This window comes from Cygnus olor, chromosome 11 (genome assembly GCF_009769625.2).
Source record: "Cygnus olor isolate bCygOlo1 chromosome 11, bCygOlo1.pri.v2, whole genome shotgun sequence".
NCBI classification, from domain to species: Eukaryota; Metazoa; Chordata; class Aves; order Anseriformes; family Anatidae; genus Cygnus; species Cygnus olor.
The window spans coordinates 17695641-17715746 of record NC_049179.1 but is presented as its reverse complement, the minus strand read 5'-3'; the positions used below and the strand labels follow the sequence as shown (position 1 = coordinate 17715746).

Sequence of the window (20106 nt, the reverse complement as noted above, 5' to 3'; positions counted from 1 at the left end):
TAACGTTCATTTTACATAGAATCTGTGAGCCACATTCATCGAAAGTACCTCATTTTTCCAGCCTCTTCTTGCTCTCTCTGTTTCTGGTAAGAAATTTCAGCAGTTATTTCCTGAGAGTTGAATTCTGCTTCCTATGTGGGTTTAATTTCTCATGTATGATTGGTTATGGCGTACATATAAAGTGTGTATGTTCTGTTTAAGTATTTGTTTTCTCCATGCAATGATGTTGTTGTCTCTGTCGGTGTCTAGATCTAGGCAGACAAATGAGTTGAAGAAATGGAAACCAGTGTCACAAAATATCCCCAAAAGCTTCACCCAAATTTCTAAATAGCTAGAGAGAAAAGACAACACGTGCCCTCCCTGACTTCACTGCTGAGGGAGGGGAATACCTGCAATAAGAGTTTGATGTCCTTCAGCAGACAATCTCTGTGATTTCTCATCACCCGCCTGGTTTTAGAAATTCAACTTGCCATTCAGAAAAAAATTACCTTAAGCATTGTCATTAATTGGGCTTTACAGCCCAACAATGATTATTAATACTGGGCACAACTGCATGTCAGCCTCTTTATTCCAAGGTACCTATGAAGAGCCTGCCTTAGCTTTTCTGTCTCTCTCCTTTTTTTTTTCTTTTTTCCTTTTTTTTTTTTTTTTTTTTAAGCAGTGGGAAAAACACCTGAATAATTCAGCAAGAACCTTTTACATTATGAAAAATATAATCAGCTGGCAAGGGTGGGATATCTTATTTCTACAGGAAGCTAACTCAAGTCTTACAAGTGACTGCAAAATTAATGCCAAGGCGCAGTAGGTGTGGATACACATTTCCCTCATTGTTCAAGGCAGCCTCACCCCGCGCAGAGGGCTAAGAGAAGACCATGTATTCCTCACCATGCCTACCTAATGCCAGTTAATAATTTAAATCCATTAATCGCTTAAGATGAAGACTTAGTGTTGCTTGACTCACCACCACCAAGTGGGGTGTTTTTCCGGGCTAAATAAAAGATCTTAAAATATCGTCTTACTGCAAGGGAACGGGCAGTGCCACAGCTTTCCTCTTAAGAGGCTTCCCCTTTTGTTGGGGGTGGGGGTTTACTATGCCAAAAGCGCTTAAGTAAACAATAATATCAGTACATCATAAGTAGATGTCTGAGAATATTAGCTGTTTATTTCACTGACATACTCTGAAGAGTCTACAGGGGGCTCTTTCAAGAGTCAGGACCTCAATGTAATATACAAGCTCTGATTCTGATATTTCCCTTGATAACTGTGCTCTACCATATTGGGGTCGGAAGTCAGCAAAGGTTCATTGGCCGTTGTAATGCTCACTGTCACCAGTAATAAGTACAAAGGACTCGCTTTAAAAGCTGGCTTATAAAACTTTAAGGAAACTTGGATTGCTTAAGTGAACTTCCAAGGCTCTTCAGGGGCCGAGTGCACTTTGGTTGTCTACTTATATTAATTTCACAGAGTTGAAAGGGTCAAGCAATGCAGTTGGTGATGCTTATTAATTTATGAAACACAGAATCTTGCACTAGCTTGCTTTGACCACTTTCACTCTCCTTTTAGAAAATTTAATATACATTAAAGCTTGCTAGACAAGGACGCCCTAAAGGATTAAGCCCAAAGTTCACAGCTGGACTAAAAGGTTCAAAGACGTTGTATCCGCAACACTGATTTGATTCCAAGTGACATTCAGACAACGGGACCGAATTGTGGATGTTTGAATGTGTAAGGAAACAGCAATTAGAGGAATACCACAGAAAGGCAAAGGATTAGGATTTATTTTCCTTAAAATAGTAAAACTTATTACGGTCTTATTCTTTCTTTCATGGGGGGATGCATTTGATCACATCAGCTTTTGGGGTCAGTGGCTGTCAAGAACGTATTTTGGTGTTACGATAGAGCTTGCCGAGCTTTAAATGTTCCTGCAGCCCTAGAAACTTTACAGAATATATCAGATTGTTGTGGCAATACTGAGCTGAGTTCTGGGTAGGAAAATATTAGCCAGAAGGGAAGAAGGAAAAGAGAAATGGATAGCTGCTGAAGTAACAGGATTAGGATTTAGAAACCTGAGTAATCCTATTCAGGGGTATTTCTGCATTCTGTTTACTTGCTTTTGAATTGCTTTGGTGTCTTGTCCAGGGGAGATAATTCCAGGATTCATTCACACCCAGGCTGCAAATTCGATACTGCATTCAGGTGACAAATGGAGTGTGATTGCAAAGCTGCCCAGAAAATTGGAAATCAAATTGGCTGTGATGGTTGGTCTATGTGGTCTCCTTTTGGAATCAAGAGGGAGAAGAAAATGAAGGACAGGAAAATGAAGTGTGTCCTACTGTACAGAAGATGAGTTTATTTAGCCAGAGTTGGTAAAGGGGGAAGCAAATTTCACGTTATGTCAGCGCCGATTCCCGAGGCCTTAGGGAACACTCACCTCGTGGAAGCAGTTGTACTGCACTGGAAATTTTCTATTGCAAAGAGAGACTCTAAACCCTGTAAGGGAGTTGCAGTAGTGCAGAAAGTTTACTTTGCAGCTGGGCACAAAAAGCTTCAGATAAGATTGTGGGGCCCTGTTGTGCGTCACATGCTGGGAGGAAGTCTGGGGCTGGAGAGGATTCGTAGCTTTCACAAGGGAAAATGGAGACAAATGTGGGGAGACGAAACAGCTTGGAAGAATTTTGTGTGATTTGCAACACTTAGTTTCCATCCAGAGAACAAAACTCGCATGTTCAGGACTTCAGCAGCGTTACCCTTGCATTTTAAACCATTTTAACAGAGAGAACAATGCCGGAAACCCCACAGGACACATGAGAAAGGGGTTTGTGCTGAATCCCCATTACCATTTTTTTTGCATTTACTTGCTGACAGAAAATATTTTTTCTTATAAAATGACCTCAGAGATCGTATACTATGGAGTATTTGGTTTAAAATGTACTGTAACCTTCTTTTTTTTAATTGATCAGATCAGCCTTGAACACTCAAAGAAAAATCTGCCTGCTCTGAATATTGCCTGAGGATTTAGAAAGGTCTTTCCTCAAAACAGAAGAATGAGATGAAACAATCATCTGTAAAGCATGGTAAGAGAGAAAAAGAATAAAGGAATGAGTTATGTTTGACTTGTCTTCTTCCAAGAGAGGATTTCATTTTATTTTCTGGAGTAGGCTTTAGATGTGGGAGATGTTGTGGGAGCTGCTCTTTACAGTTGTAAGATGCAGATTTATCATGGTGCCAATGCAGGCCATGGACTTTGTCCAAGGAGTAGCTATGTTTGGAGGTATAATTGTCTTCTTGGTGCTCCACTAATGCTGATTGTTTTGTTGTGGGAAGGAGCTGTGAAATACTACAATTGCCACTCATTCTGTTAGGAGCTGGAAGCTGGTTATTTGAGATCAGCAATGAATGACTGCCTAGAGGTTCTCCTACTGCTCTCTGCAGTTCCAGTGTTTCACTAGAAGTTTCAGAATGTGGATTTTTTCTCCTGCTTTGGTAACCTGTAAACCACAGCCATTTCGGTTTGCAGTAAGACTGCATTATTTACCACTTCAGTTGTTTGAGAAAACTTGCTAATGACAGGTGTCAATCAGGTAAATGTCTGCCGTCTCCCACCTGAGCAGAAGCAATGCTACAATTTCAACTGTCATTAATAAACAAGGAGCCAATGGATTTGAGAGCACTGGAAAACCTATGATCACTCACTCTGTCAGTCACACCTTGATGACATCTACTTGTAGATATAATGAAGAAAGATTATCATTGCTCTATGTGGCTGCAGCAGCTCTGGTCAGCAAATAATAACGACGTTGTCTCACTGGTCAGACCTGCCTCCCAGAGACCAACAACATGTAAAGTGATGTCTTGGTGGTATTTTGGGCCCTCATTTATGTGATGGCAATAGAAATCTAGAAGGAAAGGGCCTTTCTTTTTTGTGACACAATGAATTTCATGCCATTCTCTGCAAATTCTGTTAGTCATGACCAAAATCAGCTTACTTACGCACTGATGACTCTGAGAAGAAGCAGTGAAAGACCTTTCTTTTAAGCAAAGACCTTGGCTTAGTGTGATACACCTCCATAAAATGTTGGCTATATGAGTATCCTCCAGTGCCTCTTGTGACGGGGCAGGGGAAGTAAGCCATTAGCTGTGCCCTGTGGAAATGTATAAATAAAATATTTTGTCAGCATTCTAGCACCTTTGATCAGGACAGGCTGTTCCCAGGGTGCTAGCGGCTATTGGGAATTGTACACAGAGTCCTTCTGTGCTTATCCTTCCTTGCCTTAATTTGTGTCTGCAATTAAAGGTGTTTGAAAGGTATAGATATATGGCCCCATGTTCATAGAAAGGGACAAATGTGAATAATAAAACGGACCAGCTGAGTTCTGCTGGAACATAGGTAAAGTGAAAGGCAAGGGGATGTCAAGACATTTCTTTTTTACAGATGTAATCAAGCATCCCAAAGACTGCCTTGTTAAGCTGGTGTTACCCCATCCTGAGTAGGGTGGCTTGGGTAGTGGGCTGGAAAATATAAAAGGAGCCATAGCAAGAGAAGCCTCTTTTAAATCCGCTTAACATCCCCAAATTTCTGTTGTGTTCAAAGATGACCCAGTGCAGAGCTGACACATTCACCTGCTCTTATATCAGGCAAGTGCAAATGCTCTGGGTTTTGCTTTCAATGTCTTGCATTACTTGGGAAGCATATTCCAGCTCAGTCCAGAACAAAGAGCTAAATCCTGCTGAAACAATCAGTCCCTGGGGGCTTGAGGCTATTCTCTCTAATGTACATATAAAAGTCACTAATACCAGCTGCAGATGAAATCACAGATGAAATCTTACTAATTAATTGCATGAACTTTGTTTCTGCCTGGTTTGCCATTCTCTCAGCCTTGCATGAATATCTGGGCATCCATACTGTACACCTCAATGGGGCTGTTGATTTTCCAAGGAAGACTAACAATTTCTGTGCCTAAAATAGCCATGCAATTACTTCTGCTCACATGGTCTCGCAGTAACAAAATGGTTTCTGAAAACTGGTTTTGTTTGCACGTGATTGAAAAGTCGCCCTATGTTGTTCTGCCAAGTTAGGCACTGATTCAGGTTTATGACCATATCATTAATATTTTAGTACCGCATCAGTAACTGGTTGCTATTAATATGTAGTGAGACAGTGATATAAAAAGGGAGATGTTCCCACTCATTTGGCAGAATTTGCATTACAGCTGGATGAAATTTATAACACATCTTCTGCAACCTACTGGTCTGAACTCCTGTTATTAATTTCTGCTGTGTTTATTTCTCCTTTATGTTCACTTTGGGCAATATTCTATCAAGTTTCCTGGCAGGCACAACAGTGGATATAGCTAATTTCAGCTGACTGCAGGAGGACTTTGTAGAAAGTGAATTTCGAATTAGCACTAGTATTTGCAGCAAAAATCTCCCCCTGAGAAGCCTATTCCCCTCAGCCTGGTGTCTGCAGCACTTAAGTTCATGTGAATAGCCCTATTGACTTCAGGTGGGCAGCTGTTTAATTACCTTCCTGAATTGAGGCCAGGACCAGGAATCGAGCCCCCGGCAGCCGACCTGGGTGCCTAGTCAAACTGCTTGTCTCCTGAATGCCAAACTTCTGTGAGTGACCCGCGGACTGTTTGAATAGGTAATTTGGCAAGTACTTTTCAGTCAAGAATAAATTCGAGGAAATCATCATTCGGTGCACAAAGAGATGAAATTTGTGCAGTATATTTTTTCATGATGAGGCAGCTATTGGCCAGATTTATTCAGCCTGCCTGCCTCTTCCTGTTCCAATACGCCCAGCAATCACATTTTTCTCCCACGTTTTATTTAGGAACTCTGAAATGACAAGTCTCCTGCTTTTCTACTGGGAGAGCAGCGTGCTGTACGCAGCATGCTGTACACGGGTGGAGGAGGATAAAGAATGACATGCTACTCTGTAAGCTGCAACTATTTTTTTTTTCCAGATCTGCATCTGCTCTTGTCCCTCTTCTGTTCTCAGATCACCCTTTGGCTTCCCTTAGGAATCCAGCTGTGTCATCACGTTGTGTGGCATCCTAATATTTCATACTAAGCTGTAAGCCAATTAGGAATGACTACTTACCATGCTGAATCATAGGAAAAGTATAATGTGTCCTTCATGTAACAAACCTCCTCTTTTTTGGCAAGACAGATAACCTACACATTATATTTATAAGCCCTATGGCTTTTCACGATACCCAATTAGGATGCAGCTTCCTTTCACACTGCTGCAGTATTTTAAGGGACTTGTTTACAGATGGATGCTTATTGAAAGTGCTGACCTACCACCATTATACCTTATAACATCTTTCATCTGCAGAGACCGAAGCACTGGACAAAACTTGATGTTGTAATCACCTTTAACAGGATGAGAACATGAGTGCAGCAAAATATAAACACCTTATCCCGAGTTCCTAAACGAACCGCTGACCCTGGATGAGGGTGCAAACATGATCACGTGCCACCCAGAACTGAGGGAAGTGTCAATTAAAGTCAGACTGTAAAATAAAGCCTGTTGTATCTAGAAAGAAGAAGGATGAACCACTGATGTGGGTATTTGCTTGAGGTACTGAAGAGGCAGTTGGAGAATCAGCGTATGGATGTGTGAAGTGGTTAGTAATTAGCATCAAAGAGAAAGATATTAAAATTTATTTCCCATGCTGAAGTAATTAATGGGCTATTATGCCAGGTGTCTAAGCTGCCCGGAGGTCTGGGATAAATAGCATTACAGCAGAAGATGCAAAATATGATTTAAGGTGAAATGGAAGGATGTTCTAGCAGAGCACTCAGGATGCCCCCCTTCTCCAAATGCTGTTGCTTTTTCCTAAGTCGCTAAGTAGCCGCTGATGGTATTTATTACCTGGGAAGAGATGTGCTGCTTTACATTTGTCTTTGGATCCTAGCAGTGTTGCAAACTGAAGGCTCCCGCGACCTGTGCCTGACACCTGCGTCTTTCACGTCTCATCTAATCTTGTCAGGCTGCACCGCGGGGTGAGCAGGGCAGCACCCGAGTGGCAGCACCCTGTCCCCACAGAGGCCAGGTAGCTACCTACCACCCTCAGGCGACAGATATGACATCCAGAGTTAAGGACTGCATTCAGATAACAACCCTGGCTGCGGATATGTCTAGGAAGAAAGGATTTTCTCAGATTCAGCTTCCCTAAAGCATCTCCCAAACCAAGTCCAGCCATTTTTGTTGTTTCTGCTGCTAACAGAGATTGGGGCTGAACAAAGCGTGGGAGCCTCTGGGTTAAGGCTTCTTCAGCAAGGTCTGGCCATCCATTGCTAGGGTTCAATTTGCTGCTTCACTGATCACATCCCCTTTGCATTCCCTCCCAAATACCTCGGGGACAAACAAGTTTTCCCTCAACCTGCCAGGAGAGAGCCGTGGTGATTCACAGCACTGACATCTGTGGCCGAAAGCATAACTGCGGGCAGCTGTAGGGGATCGGGGAGGTTCTGCCATGCTGAGGAGTCCCACCTGGGCTCAGCAAGGCTGAGGACTCAGGTGTTTGTAGTGAACTCTGGTGGTAAGGTAGAACAAAGGAAGTGGTGATGTAATTCTCTCTTCATATGGAGGATAAAGCTTAGGATATTTTTCTTGCTAAGAGAAACCTTTGGTAAGTTAAAGAGAAGGTAGTTCTGCTGTAAAGGTTTTATGTTTTCTCTGTGGTAATGTTTCCTTTATAAATGTAGGGGTTTAGAAACCTGTTGGCCATCAAGAGAAAATTGTTCGTTTAGGAGCTGTACCTTTCCGTGTTATTCAGATGTGTCTCAGTTAATCACTGCTGAAGACCTTGTTGGTCTGTGTTGCAAAATTATTATTTTAAATGCAGCACATATGTAATTCATGGGGCTCTTCTCTGAGTAGATAAGGACTCATCTCAAACGTCAGGGTAGGGGAAGAAAGGATACCTGACCTAGAGGGTGAGAATATTGAATGTTGGACTTGACATTCCCCTAGTATTCGCTGTGATAACATCAATCTCAAGGAACCTTCCTGGTATGAATACAGAGCTGCTGCATTTAATATATATTTCCCAAGGAATTTCATAGTAATTGAGCATTAAATGATGTCCACTTATCATAAAGCGTTACCATTTTTATTAAAAATTATAAATGGTCTTCAGGAGAAGAGAATATCCCAGAATCGTAGCACCATCTCTATCACTCTTTGTGCTGTAATTGTCATTGACCGCCTTTACTGTATTAGAGCGAGACAGTTCATAATTTTCTCAGCTGAACAAATGAAGATTTGTGAGCAAAGGAAGGCACTGACTGGATTATGTAGTGTCATTGATTTTTATTCTCCTTGTTTCACAGAATATGCTTAAAATCTCGCCGTCCCTGTGACGGGCCTTATTAGCACTCAGAGGAGGCGGCGTGGGTTGGATGGCGGTAACATGTGCTGTTCTGCTGCACACAGAATTGTGCCTTGTGGAGGAGACGTCAGAGCTGACCTTGGCATGCACCTGCTGGATGTCCAGGTATGAGCCAGGCGGTCTGAATCTGGCTGGGGGTCTTTACCCAGTGTGTGGGTTGCAGTGAAATGCTTCTGCGAAGGTGAAAATCTACTGAAACAGTGACCTGAGGACTGCTCAAAGGGGACTGGGTTGCCTGTTTTGCAGATGGGGGAAATTGTGTCTCATTCATCAACGTTTAATTCTCAGAAAGATGATGGCAAATGTTGGCATTTCCCTTCTATAAAGATGATGGCTGTTACGCGGGCTGTCAAAGCACCTACCCACAGAGCCTCTCTTTGCTGGGGCTTTCAAAGCTTTTCAGATTTGAAGAACAAAAACCCACGTGAATGATGACTTCCCCCCAGTTTGTGTGGAATGTTGGTTATTTCACCTTGCTATTCTGTGCCATTTGGGGATGTTTGTGCATTAAAAATTCCTGAAAGGTAGATTAACTGTAAAATACTTCTTAAGATTGAAAAAGGGTAAGATTTGAAAATTGAAAACTGATATTTATTTGCAAAATTTTACCCAAATCTATTAATTTTTAGTCCTGCTGGGACTAAAAAAGGTAATTAGATGTTCACAGCAGAAATGATCTTACAGAACATTGCTATTCTATTTTATTGTCATTAAACAACAAGTAACGAGCCATTGAGAAATAGGAGGGGAGCAGCTAACAGAAGTTATGGCAAGATCCGTTATTTCTCTGTATGTTCTTCAAGCTTGTATGAAATCACGTGTGTGGGCTAGAAATACGTGGCTTCCCATCCTTGGCTGAATCAATCAGGTCTGGTATGACGTAGTACTTATAGTATTTAGCTTTTGGGTGCCTGTATCTTTTATTGGATCTTGATGCATCATCTAGCTCAGATTAGCAATTTGTTTTTTTAATTAGCAGGACTTTACTGAGACCTCTTTGTCTCTCCTGATGATCTCTGCGTTATCTCTAGGAACACAGCCCCATAGGAAGATAACCAGGAATGCCTGAGACTGAACAAAGCACTAACTGCTGTTTCAGTACCAGGAGGAAGTGAACAATTCCTCTGAGACCAATCCATGAATTTCTGGGAACTCTCTGGTTTCCAGAAAAAAAAATCTACTACAACTAAAAAGGGGAAGTATCTGACTAGTTAAAATGAAAGGAGAACACATCTGAAAATTGTCTTCTACAAACAAGTAGCTCTTCCCTCTGTATGCAACCTTTGTTTGAATAAAGTGGCTGTTTAGCATTCCCGTGCAGCAGAATTCACCAAATTCAATATAAAAGCATTTCTGATGACGCGAGTAAGGAGAGGTACAAAAGCAGCCGTATCTTTGCTCTTCCTGTTTATGAATGCAGCCAGTGCTCACACAGCCCCTGCTCTTTCTGAAAGCCGTAACTGGCCTGTGTGTTCAGGTTTGTATATGAAGTGACAGAAATTACACGCTCTCACTCCACAGACCAAACTTTTAACGTAGCTCTGATGGAAATGAGCCCCTGGAGACTTGCAGGATGCTGCCTTTGCTCTGTGAGACTCTGTGATGGCAAAGCCAGCTATCAGTTGTTAATCCCAACGTGTCATACAAGACACTTTCTATCTCCTCCTGTAATGTTAATGCAGCTGGAATTCCATAAATCAAATCTCAGCAGTTAAAAAGGTTAATAAGTTTACACTATATAATTGAAAGCCATATTGGTGATTAAAAGGATTTTATATATCAGTTTTCTGGGTCACCAGCTAATTATTTCTGGTGGCCTGTAATAAAACATAGCACCATAGGCAGATAGAGGCTGTAATCACATAATATATGGAAAAATGCATTTACATTTATTTGAGATGAAGTTGCATATGCCAGCTTGTTGAACAGCCTTTGAGGTATGCCTTCGCTAGTGCAGGGATAGTGGAAAAGCTGAATGCTCCTTGTACTTGGTCAGGTTTGTACAAAGTTACTGGATTAAGTTTTGAGGTCTGGTGCTCTCTCTCCACAGCTAAACCCAAGGGAACCAGCTGTCACCTGTGACAGAAAGGTTCTGCCAAGGCACTGGGGATCGGATTGCTATTATAATTCATTTTAATGCATTCTGCATGTACCAATCATTTATTGGAATAGGATCTTCTGTAATAGGGACATGACTAGGAAGAGACAGATTTTCCTTGCATAGAAAGGATAGCTTAAATATATATATATATATATATATATATATATATATACGGATGAAAAAGAAACCTGGACAAGGGGCAGGTGTGTGTATGTGCACGAGGGTTTGGGAATGTGGTGTTAGAGAAAAAATGAACTCAAAGCCTGAATTGAAATTCCTACAGTTTTAACAGGCTGAAATACCCTTTGGAGCCAAACACCCAGACACAGGGATGTTTCAAACTCAGACCTCTGTTTTGCAGGTTGTGTGTTTTAGCATATTTCTGTGATTGCATCAAGAGTGAGCTAAGGGCAAGGCAGGTGCTGGGTGTGCATGCGGATTTGCCGGGCGGTGCTGCACAGGGGGTGTGTGTATGCACAAACAGCACAGCCTCACAGGTTACTTTCATAGTCTCTGGAACCTCCTGAGGTTCCAAGTGTTATGGTAAAGCAGCCCACAGCTGACCTTGGTTGTTCTGTCTGTTAAGCATGGGACAAATCCCAGCTGGCAAACTGCAGGATGCAGCGAGCGATGGGCACGTTCTTCCCACCGTCGGGGCAGGGGCTGAGATGTGATCAGAAATAAGGTGACCTGGTATGCAAATCACTCCTGGACCATGCCTGCAGAGCCCCTTGGAACAGGAGGACCTCCTGTGGCAAATACATTGCTGTAATATTGGATAGATTGCTTGGCTGCATCTCTTTTGTTGGCTAATCATTAACCCCTAGATGGCACAGAACTGCCATGTTGTACCGTAATGAGTGAGGGTTCAAGGCGTTTGCCATTAAATTTACTTGTCATGTTCTCCTATATCTAAATAAGAGCTCTTCCACGCCAAAAATAACATCTTTTTATTTGAATTAAGTTTTCAAAGTGGTCCTTAGCAAGATAGCTAAGGGGATATTTGTTTTTTAAACCCAGGCTGGGGAGGTTAAAAGGGGAATGGCAGTCGTGTGAGTAATGGCCTGTGAATCAGCTGCTGAACGTGACATCGCAACCTCTGGATCACCACCAAAGTCAGAAGGCATTCGTGTGACAGTTTGAGGGTAAAGAAATAAAAAATAAACTGCTGGTTTCCACTGGTATCAGGGCTTTCTGAACAAAGAGAAGGAGAAAAGTTAAGAAGTAATAGTGTAAATGAGAAAAGAGTGTGGCTGTGTCCCTGGATTACCGAGGTGGATGCGATGCATCAGGTGTGCTCGTCTGAAGTTCAAAGGAAAAGCAGTCTGGTTGGAGAGCCTGACTGCTGGAGGGGCTGCCGCTGAGCGAGCCTCTCTCCCAGTGGTCTGTGCAGCTATAACTTGGGTAGATTTGATTTGAACAATTTGGGGCTAAGAAAGAGCCAAATAACACTCCTGCAATCTGCTGTTGTTACAGACTGGCGCAGCAGAATTGCTTGCCTTTCTGTCACTTTCTTCAGTCTCTCTCTTTTGGGGAAGTTTTTGTCACCAGATTGGTAATAACAGAAAGTTGTTATTTTTTTCACACATAATCAGCAGTGGAAAGAGTGAAGCCTCGTTTCAACATCTAGGTGCTTAAAGACAACTTGGTTAATGTCAGCGAGGAGCCGGGAAGCGAGTGGAGAGGGATCACGAGGTGCCTTAGACGAGGCTTAGTGGCAAGGCGATTGCAGTGGGAAAGGACTTCTGTCCCTTGTGCTGCTAACCCAGTTCTTCTGAGCAATAAAATCACAACAATCTTTAAGCAGCAGGAAATGATGTGTTCTGCATAAGCATTCCCATTCTATAACACTATTAGGTATATCAAAGAAAATAAATTTGAGCGTCTGCTGTGTATAGCTCACTTCTTGGAACGTGTTTAATAGTGGTCTCTGGGCAGAGCTTCTCCCCTATGTATTTTTGATAGCGTTGGCAAGGTAGGGGAGCAGCCCGAGCACAGTTCTGTGTGTGTGCCCTGGAACCTGAGGTTAGGACCGTGATACGGCCTCTCATACTCCTTGTCGCTGAAATCCTGTCACTTCACGCCTTCTTGCAGAAGTTCAATATACTTTTCAGCTAAAGCTCTCCCGAGCACTTAAGTCTTTAAACTCCCTACTCAGCAGGTGGCTTATTTAAATGTGGCTGGCAGGCTGGCTGGTGGCCAGAAGCGAGGGGCTCAGTGTGCGAACAGCGCTCTTTGGGTCTAATTCTGCTCTCGTCCACGCCAGCAAAATCCTCCTGGCTCCGGTGGGGTTGTGTGGGGTACGAGTGAGTGCGGCATAGGGCTGTCTGCTCAACTGTTTGTCAAATAAATCTACAGCCGATCGTTTGCATTATGTCAGCTAAACATTTGCCTAGCACTGTAGCATGTGTGAGCCAACGAGGGATTCGGGATTGTTTGAAACCTAAACCATCATTGTCAGCTCTCACTTACCCGAGGAGCATTTCTTCTGCAGTGTGTAAATAACTTATTTTGCAACCCGTGGCCTTGAAGAGGAAATGTAAAGTTTCTCTAAACATTCAGTGCAAGTAGGGGTATTAGCTGCTGAAGCGACTTTTCAACATTCAAGCCTTATGGCTGAACTAGCGAGATGGGGAGGGGGAGGCACATGGTTTAAATTAAATATATGGGAAATAATTGCTGAATGATACAAATAGACTTTAAAAGTAAGCAAACCTGTTTTCCCTCTGCCTCCCCATTACATGTGTCAGGAAAGGGCCTTCACAACTAGCTGGTAATTAGGGAGGAAAAAGCAGTGCTGGCAGAGCAGTCAATCTATCACATTGTGTGGAGCCTAAATGTTACCAGCAATTAAACAAGTGAGTAGGGGACAAACTTGACAAGCAAGTTTTATCACAAAATCAGCTTGGTGGCAAAGTACGTGGGGCGCTCTTATTAGATTCCCTCATGCAACCCCGCGATTTAAATTACAAAACCACGAATACACGTTCAGACTGAAGCGACGATTTTCCTTCCCTGACGATCCAGGAGCATGGAAGATTAGAATGCTAAAAATAAAACCACCTTTCCCACCTCCCCCTTCCTCACCCCTCCAAAGTCAAATCTGTCCAGGTTGACTGCTCCATTAAATTCAAGAACAAAAAGTTATAAATTGAACATACGGAGAGCAGTGCCTTTTCCTAAAGTGATGTTTCCTCGCCTTAATGGATTTAGCTATGGCAGGGAGTCAGAGAGAAGCTGTCTTAACTAAATCTTTGACTGATTATGCATTTTTTTTTCCCATTCATACAAGATAGATTCATCATTCCAATTTGTCAAGCTGGCGAGGTTCCAATTAATTACACCAGGAAAAGCTCAAGCTGCATTAGGCCTCTGTCAGGCCTAATCTAGTGCCTCATTTACTGGAGCCCCAAATGAAGAGATATCAGAGGTGTTGTTCCTCGTGGTACTTAACTTGATGAATGCCCTAGCAGCACGATTGGTGGCAGAGGTGTATATGTGTGTGTCTCTTCATCAGCCACCTCTGCTGAAGTCGTCATGCTTTCTCTACTAATTTGAGGGCTCATCTGTATACTGGATGTTTTTTTGGAAGGTCTATTCTTCATAGATATGCCAAAAAGGTTTCTTCTGTGTGTGCATGTGTCTGGGTGTGTTTCCGGATTTACTGGGCCTGATTCTGAGCTCTGTTGTGTGATGACTCTGGATTCAAGACCTTGAGTGGAAATGTAAAACCATACAAGTCAGGCTGGATGCTGTGAAGGACTGGTAAATTCTGACATCCTTATTGCTGTGTTTGTAGAGGAAGAACAGCTTTGTACGTTGCTTCATATAGTGCACGTGAGAAACATTGTGGGCTACCATTCAGATCCGCTGGAAAGAAGTGCTCAAAATGTTCAAATAACATGGAAAAAAATTATTTGCTATATGGATTTGTATCTTTGCTATACATGTGCTCTGTCAGCACACTGAATGAGTACATGTAGGTGCAGATAGACTTTGACCACACCAATGGGTTGCTATAGAATGTATACGTCCAAGGCTAATTCTTAAATATTTTATGGTAAAGTCACTCTGGACCAAGAACATATGTTTCTTCTCTACAGCACTTTACGTACGAATTATTCAGCATAAGGTGCCAGAATGCCAATATGTTTAGCTTACTTTTGGCTTTTAACCACTGCTGTGATTAAAGATGTAACTGCAGCAATGCTGTCACTTTGCACGTAGGTTTAGGTGTCTCAGAAAAGATGCAGCATTAGCCAAGAGTAAAGTAGCTGTGTACTTTGGCTGAATATAGCGCTAAAAGTCTTCATTTGCCAGCAGTTACCATGCTGGGATTCTGAGTTTATTTTCCACTGACTGTATTTGAAGTTCTGGTGTGAGCAATGATGATTTTTAATGGCAGCTATCAGACATGCATATGGTGCTCAGTAAGGGACACTATTCCGAACAACCAAGGAGAGAATTGATGCACTGATGACTGTAGCACGACAAGTCCTCTGCAGACGGGTTGGACTGCAATTGCTGCCCACCTTGGGAAGAGAGGCTTTAGTTCTGAGAGTTTTTGTCTCCTAATACATCAAATTTGCATCTGCCATTAGTGTGTCAAAATGAGCTAAGCCCATGTGGGCACAGTTGTGCTGGAGCCTGGGTAGCAACTTAAATCTTCTCTTAGATGTGATTTTGTAAGTGTTCCTCGTTTGTTTCATGGATAAAACAAATAAGGAAATATAAATCACCATGGGAAATGGTGAAGATGGAGGTAGACTGGAGTTGTGCTAATCTCTTTTGACTCTGCACAAGACGTTTAATGCTGGACACATACTATGAGGTTGGTTCTTAAATGTTCTGCTTAAAAAGTCACTGTGGACCAAAACCATATGTTTCTTTTCTGCAGTACCTTATGTATGAATTATTCAGCATAAGGTGCCAGAATGCCAATATGTTTAGCTTACTTGTGGTTTTTAGCCTTCTGTTTTATGTTAAACAGGTTGTTTAAACTCACCTGTTGAACTTAAAATAACTAAAAGCTTTTGTACGGTTGGTGACAGGCAACTCTCAGTGGATTGTGAGCTCTTGTGGTTTCTAGGCTGGGCATTTGGTTATTGCATTTGTACCCGTATGCCATAGGCTTGGTATTGCACCCAGCAGTTTTTTACATTTGCTGGTGTTTGTCTTCGGCTTACAAGCCTGCTTGGGGTGTTCTGTGAGTGGTTTCAACATATATTAATGCCACTAGGTACCTGAGGCTGTCCTAAGCTTTCAATTGCAGCGTACTTGCTCTAGGTAGAAGTTGTCTCGGTTGGTTCTCTTTCATATGCACCACTGACATGGTGCTGGAGTGAGCTCTACCCTTCAGACAAAGGAGAAATGTGTGTTTGTCTTTCTGCTGAGAAGATACAACGTTGGAGGTGCGATGGATGTGTTTGTGGGCTGTCTTTTCTAATTGCATGCTGATTTACCTAGGAGCTTAGCAGAAATGTGTCCCCGGAGCTATGTTTGACCCATGTTGCTACAGATGAAAACTAACTGGCCACAAAAGGGAACGTATGCAACGTGCCACCAAATGCACAAAGGTCTATATTCACCTGTGTTCTGGGCACCAAAACGAGGTCTATTCAGTGCTTAAGTCCCACTTAACCTTTCAAAATAGAGCTTACACAGTGCAATGATCACGCTCAGTGGCTTAAAGACTTCGATGGCTCCTGTCTGAGTCTTTTAGACAAGGCAGAAATGATCTCTCACGGGATGCAGGCAGTCTTGAAAAGACCATAATCCAACAGAAGTTTCTTTTTACAAGGACATGACCCAGAATCTGGAACTGCTCTTCCTCATATTCGCAGTGAATTTTCATCTGCATCCAAAGCTAAATTCAAACTCTGTAGTAGTTTGGGTCATCACACTAGCATCTATCTGAGGAGTGATTACAGATGATGAGTTATTACCCTTAAATAAGGGGTAATTAATGCTTCCCACTCTGATTTTAATGAAGGGATTTCCTGATGGGGGGGACAAGGAAGATACTGTATCACTAATATCCCTTTGGGAATTATTGGCAGAAAGTCTGCGGTTAATAATTTGGAGTAACAAATAAATGTGGGCAACTTGTGATATATGTGTGGAAAAAGAGGTGTCAAATTATTCATTATGAATTATTCTGCCAGTTCTAATAATAACCCAGCTGTTGAGGAGGGAAAGAAAGCTAAGTCTGTTTGTGCAGACAGACCCTTTTGCAGTAATTCTATCCCTTTCGAACGAAAAAATATAAACTTCCTCTGGGAAAAGAAAACTAGATAAAACAAGAAGAATGGGATCCCTGCTCCAAATCCATTTTTTTTTAGCTTAATGTACACTAATGGATAATAAAAAATGGTTATTAACGAATGACCGGTATACCAACCAGCTGAAAAAACATGTTTTGGCAGTCAGCACTTGCAAAATCCATAGGTTAAAGACAAATTCAACCTCTTTCACTGCTCTCAGTATGGTCAAGTGCCCTTATCCAGGTAGAAGCCTTTTTATGAAGAAAGGCAGACTCTGCGTGTGTATGTGTGTAATATATATGGATGTGGATATATATACACATATTGCCAGTGACATCTTTAGGCAGACTTGGGGAGACTGTTTACAGGTAAAACCTGAAGAAACTTGATTGAATGGCAGAACAATGTCTGGCAACAAGAGTGCAGGTGTGGGAGTCGAGAGAGGTCGGTCCCATTCCTGGCATGCCCCCAAGCTGCCATCTGACTGCAGGCAGGTTCTTGCTCTCCCCTAGAGCTTTTTCTTTTCCTTTCCTCAAAGGTGGTGGTGAAACATTGCCCATTAGTTGGACAAGCTGCTTTCTTACGTTATTGATAATGACAAGTGTAGCTGGCGCTTTTTCAGAAAGGATGGTGCAATTAATACCTATATATCACCCTCAGTGTCATTTGTGAGCAATGTTCCTCCTGAGCCACCAAAGTAAAATGAAAATGAGCCAAGTCTCTTAACCCTTCTGGATTTGGGAACTTTGTCCTAAACTCTCTGAAGGAGATTTCACTCAGCTTTGCTAACTTTGAAGGTACAGTCAACGCAGCTTGAGTCAAAGCAGCTAATCTGAAGCCACGTGAGTTGAGAGAAAATAATTAGAAGATTTCTGTAGGGCTTTGTCATGTTTGAATATGTTCCCTTTAAATATATGCGGAAAAAAATGTTGTCTGTCATGGAATGCTTGGTCAGGTTTAACGTTCTCATGTCTCAGAGTCTGAAAACACTAATACTCCTTCACTGAAGAACCCTTTTCTAAAATATTAATAAACTCACCTGGCAGCCTGTATGTCATCCCCACTCTCTGTCTTGCACACTGTGTTCACATCTGATTAAAATGTGAGCTGTCCAGGGCAGGACCAGTGCATTCAGTGCTGGCTTGCTTACTGGTGCTATTATAAATAATTAAGATAATTATCCAATATGTTTATGACAACCGACTGCTTTGGGTCAGCTTCTCTGAGGACTCCTGTCATCAATGAAAATTCTGCAAATGGAGGGCTTTGCAGACTCTGGCGCCAAAGATGGATTACCTAGAAGCTTTCAGAGCTATAAACAATGTACTTTCCATTTGCCTCTTCATACTACATGGACTTAATCAGAAACTGTAATTTTATAGTGTAAATGGGTGAGAGGCATCAAGAGCAGGAGCGAGCGAGAGAGAAGCATTGTCTTTTGTGATGCCAAATCCCAGAATATTAAGAGTTTGCCAAAGGCGTTTCAGAGATAGGTTTCCTATCTTCATCAATAATTTAAAACATTCCCAAGCCTCCTCTGAGTAGCTCGGCGTAAGAGCTGAAGGCACGAATGTCAGAAGGCAGAGTGACTCCCAATTAGTCAGGTAGAGTGCTTTCTTGTTGACTCAGCCAGGGCAAGGGTGGCTGTAAAACCCAGGCTTATGTCCTTATAGACTCCGTAATAGTTTTTTTTCTTTTTTTTTAAATCTGTGGTAATTTGTAAGAGATGAGTGGGCAGTCCAGAACCTAATCCACCGGGGTACTCATTAGTGGCATTGAAAAAACACGTGGGCGATAGCGTAAGTTGGCGGATACGGTTGCTAACAGAAAAAAGGGTTGGAGAGTCAGGAGCATATTGCGTGTGAGCGAGACCCGGAAAGAGGCAGCAGCTTTTAAAAGCTACTGCAGGCCATGGCAGGGCTTCAGCGTGTTACAGCCAGGAGAGCTTGCAGCGATGCCTTCTAAATTGGGGCCGCTTTTTTTTGAAAGCGTTGCCATTAGGATTGCCGTACATACGCAGAGTTACGAGGAAGCGATGCTGTTTTGTTCCTCGCACGCGTGGATCTTATTAAAATGTTTTGTTGACATGTAGGAAACAGCTTGTGGGCCCCAAGGACCGGTCCCATGACGGCGTTACCCTGAGTCAGCCGATGTGCAGCAGCTCTGTGGCCGCCTCTGTCCGGATGTGTCGCTGAACTCTTGAGCGCGCTATCTATTTGTGAGCGTGCTAACCATGTTTATTTACTGCACAGCTTCTTGTGTGCTAAACTCATCCACATGGCAGGCAATTTTCTAGTGCGTAGGCCACTATTTGACCCAGCTGCCATGGGGAAGGCTGTATTAAGTCCAGCTGATCAGGGCTGTCTCCCCAGCGGAACAGGAAATTAGCCTCTCCAGCTCTATGACTCTGTCAGCTTCTCTACACGGTTCGCACAACTGATTTCTTACGATGTGAAGCTTTTTCTACCATTATTTTTTTTTGGGGGTAAGATTATTTTTATATAGCGTTCCCTGATGTGGTATTCAGATCTTAAGCCTGACACTAATTACGTATTATTATTTTTTTACTTTCTCCTGACACTCCTTACTGCACCTGTTTATGCCTTTGTACTTCTAACTGCGCGTGATTCCTTCCAAAACATGCTGGTTCCTTCCACTTGGGGTGGAATTGTGTTTTGCTGCACACTTCTACATCTTAATCACAGCTTTGCAATGCTTGTCTGGCCCGGTGGCGGTGCTCGACTGTGAAGCTTTCTTCCTTTGGAAAACCTCCTATTTCTCAGAGCTGTCCCTTGTATTGTTGAGATCAGATTTAAATAGCTGGTTACTAAGGAAAGGTGCAAGTCCTGGGAAGACAGGAGAAAGTATAGAGTTTAGAGGAGCTCTGGAAAGCTGCAAGTTGAGAGGATGTTGCACGTGGGATTGCAGCGAAGTGGGGTTTTCTTTTCCCCACGTAGGTTTGTGTTCCCACATGGCCTTGTACCATCATGGCTATGCAGCCGCAGGAATCTCATTCCAAGAGGAACAGGTCTTCGGATCTAAACCACAGATTTTCAAGGAGTGTGACATTCTCGTCAGCGATGCAAGCTGTGATACGGTGTCTGTGCACAGCCCGAGCTGCCTGTGGAGGCAAAGCCCCCTCCATGCATGCTCCCAGCTCATGACAAATAAAAGGGGATTCACGAGTCTCAGGTTAAAACTGCAGATCCTTGATGTTCCACTCTTGCCACTGTTTTGTTAATATGACAGAATTTAGTCAGCTGCAAAATGTGGTTTGACGTTCAATCCTTGTGTCCATAAACTCCCATGAAACTGTGTGATCCCTGGCAGGACCAAATTC

At 42.6% G+C, this 20106-nt stretch overlaps 1 long non-coding RNA gene across 9 annotated transcripts in view; it reads left to right on the top strand.

Annotated features, from left to right (window-relative positions):
* The window catches only part of LOC121075898, a 210795-nt gene that overhangs the window by 54592 nt on the left and 136097 nt on the right, over positions 1-20106 (top strand). For 6 of the 9 annotated variants that reach the window (XR_005823230.1, XR_005823225.1, XR_005823224.1 and 3 more), the window contains 3 exons: positions 2961-3074; positions 5967-7640; positions 8344-8507. This is a non-coding gene — a long non-coding RNA (uncharacterized LOC121075898). Of the gene's footprint in view, positions 1-2960; positions 3075-5482; positions 5645-5966; positions 7641-8343; positions 8508-20106 lie in introns of those variants that run through there. The other 3 variants (XR_005823227.1, XR_005823226.1, XR_005823232.1) reach the window with 3 other exon arrangements.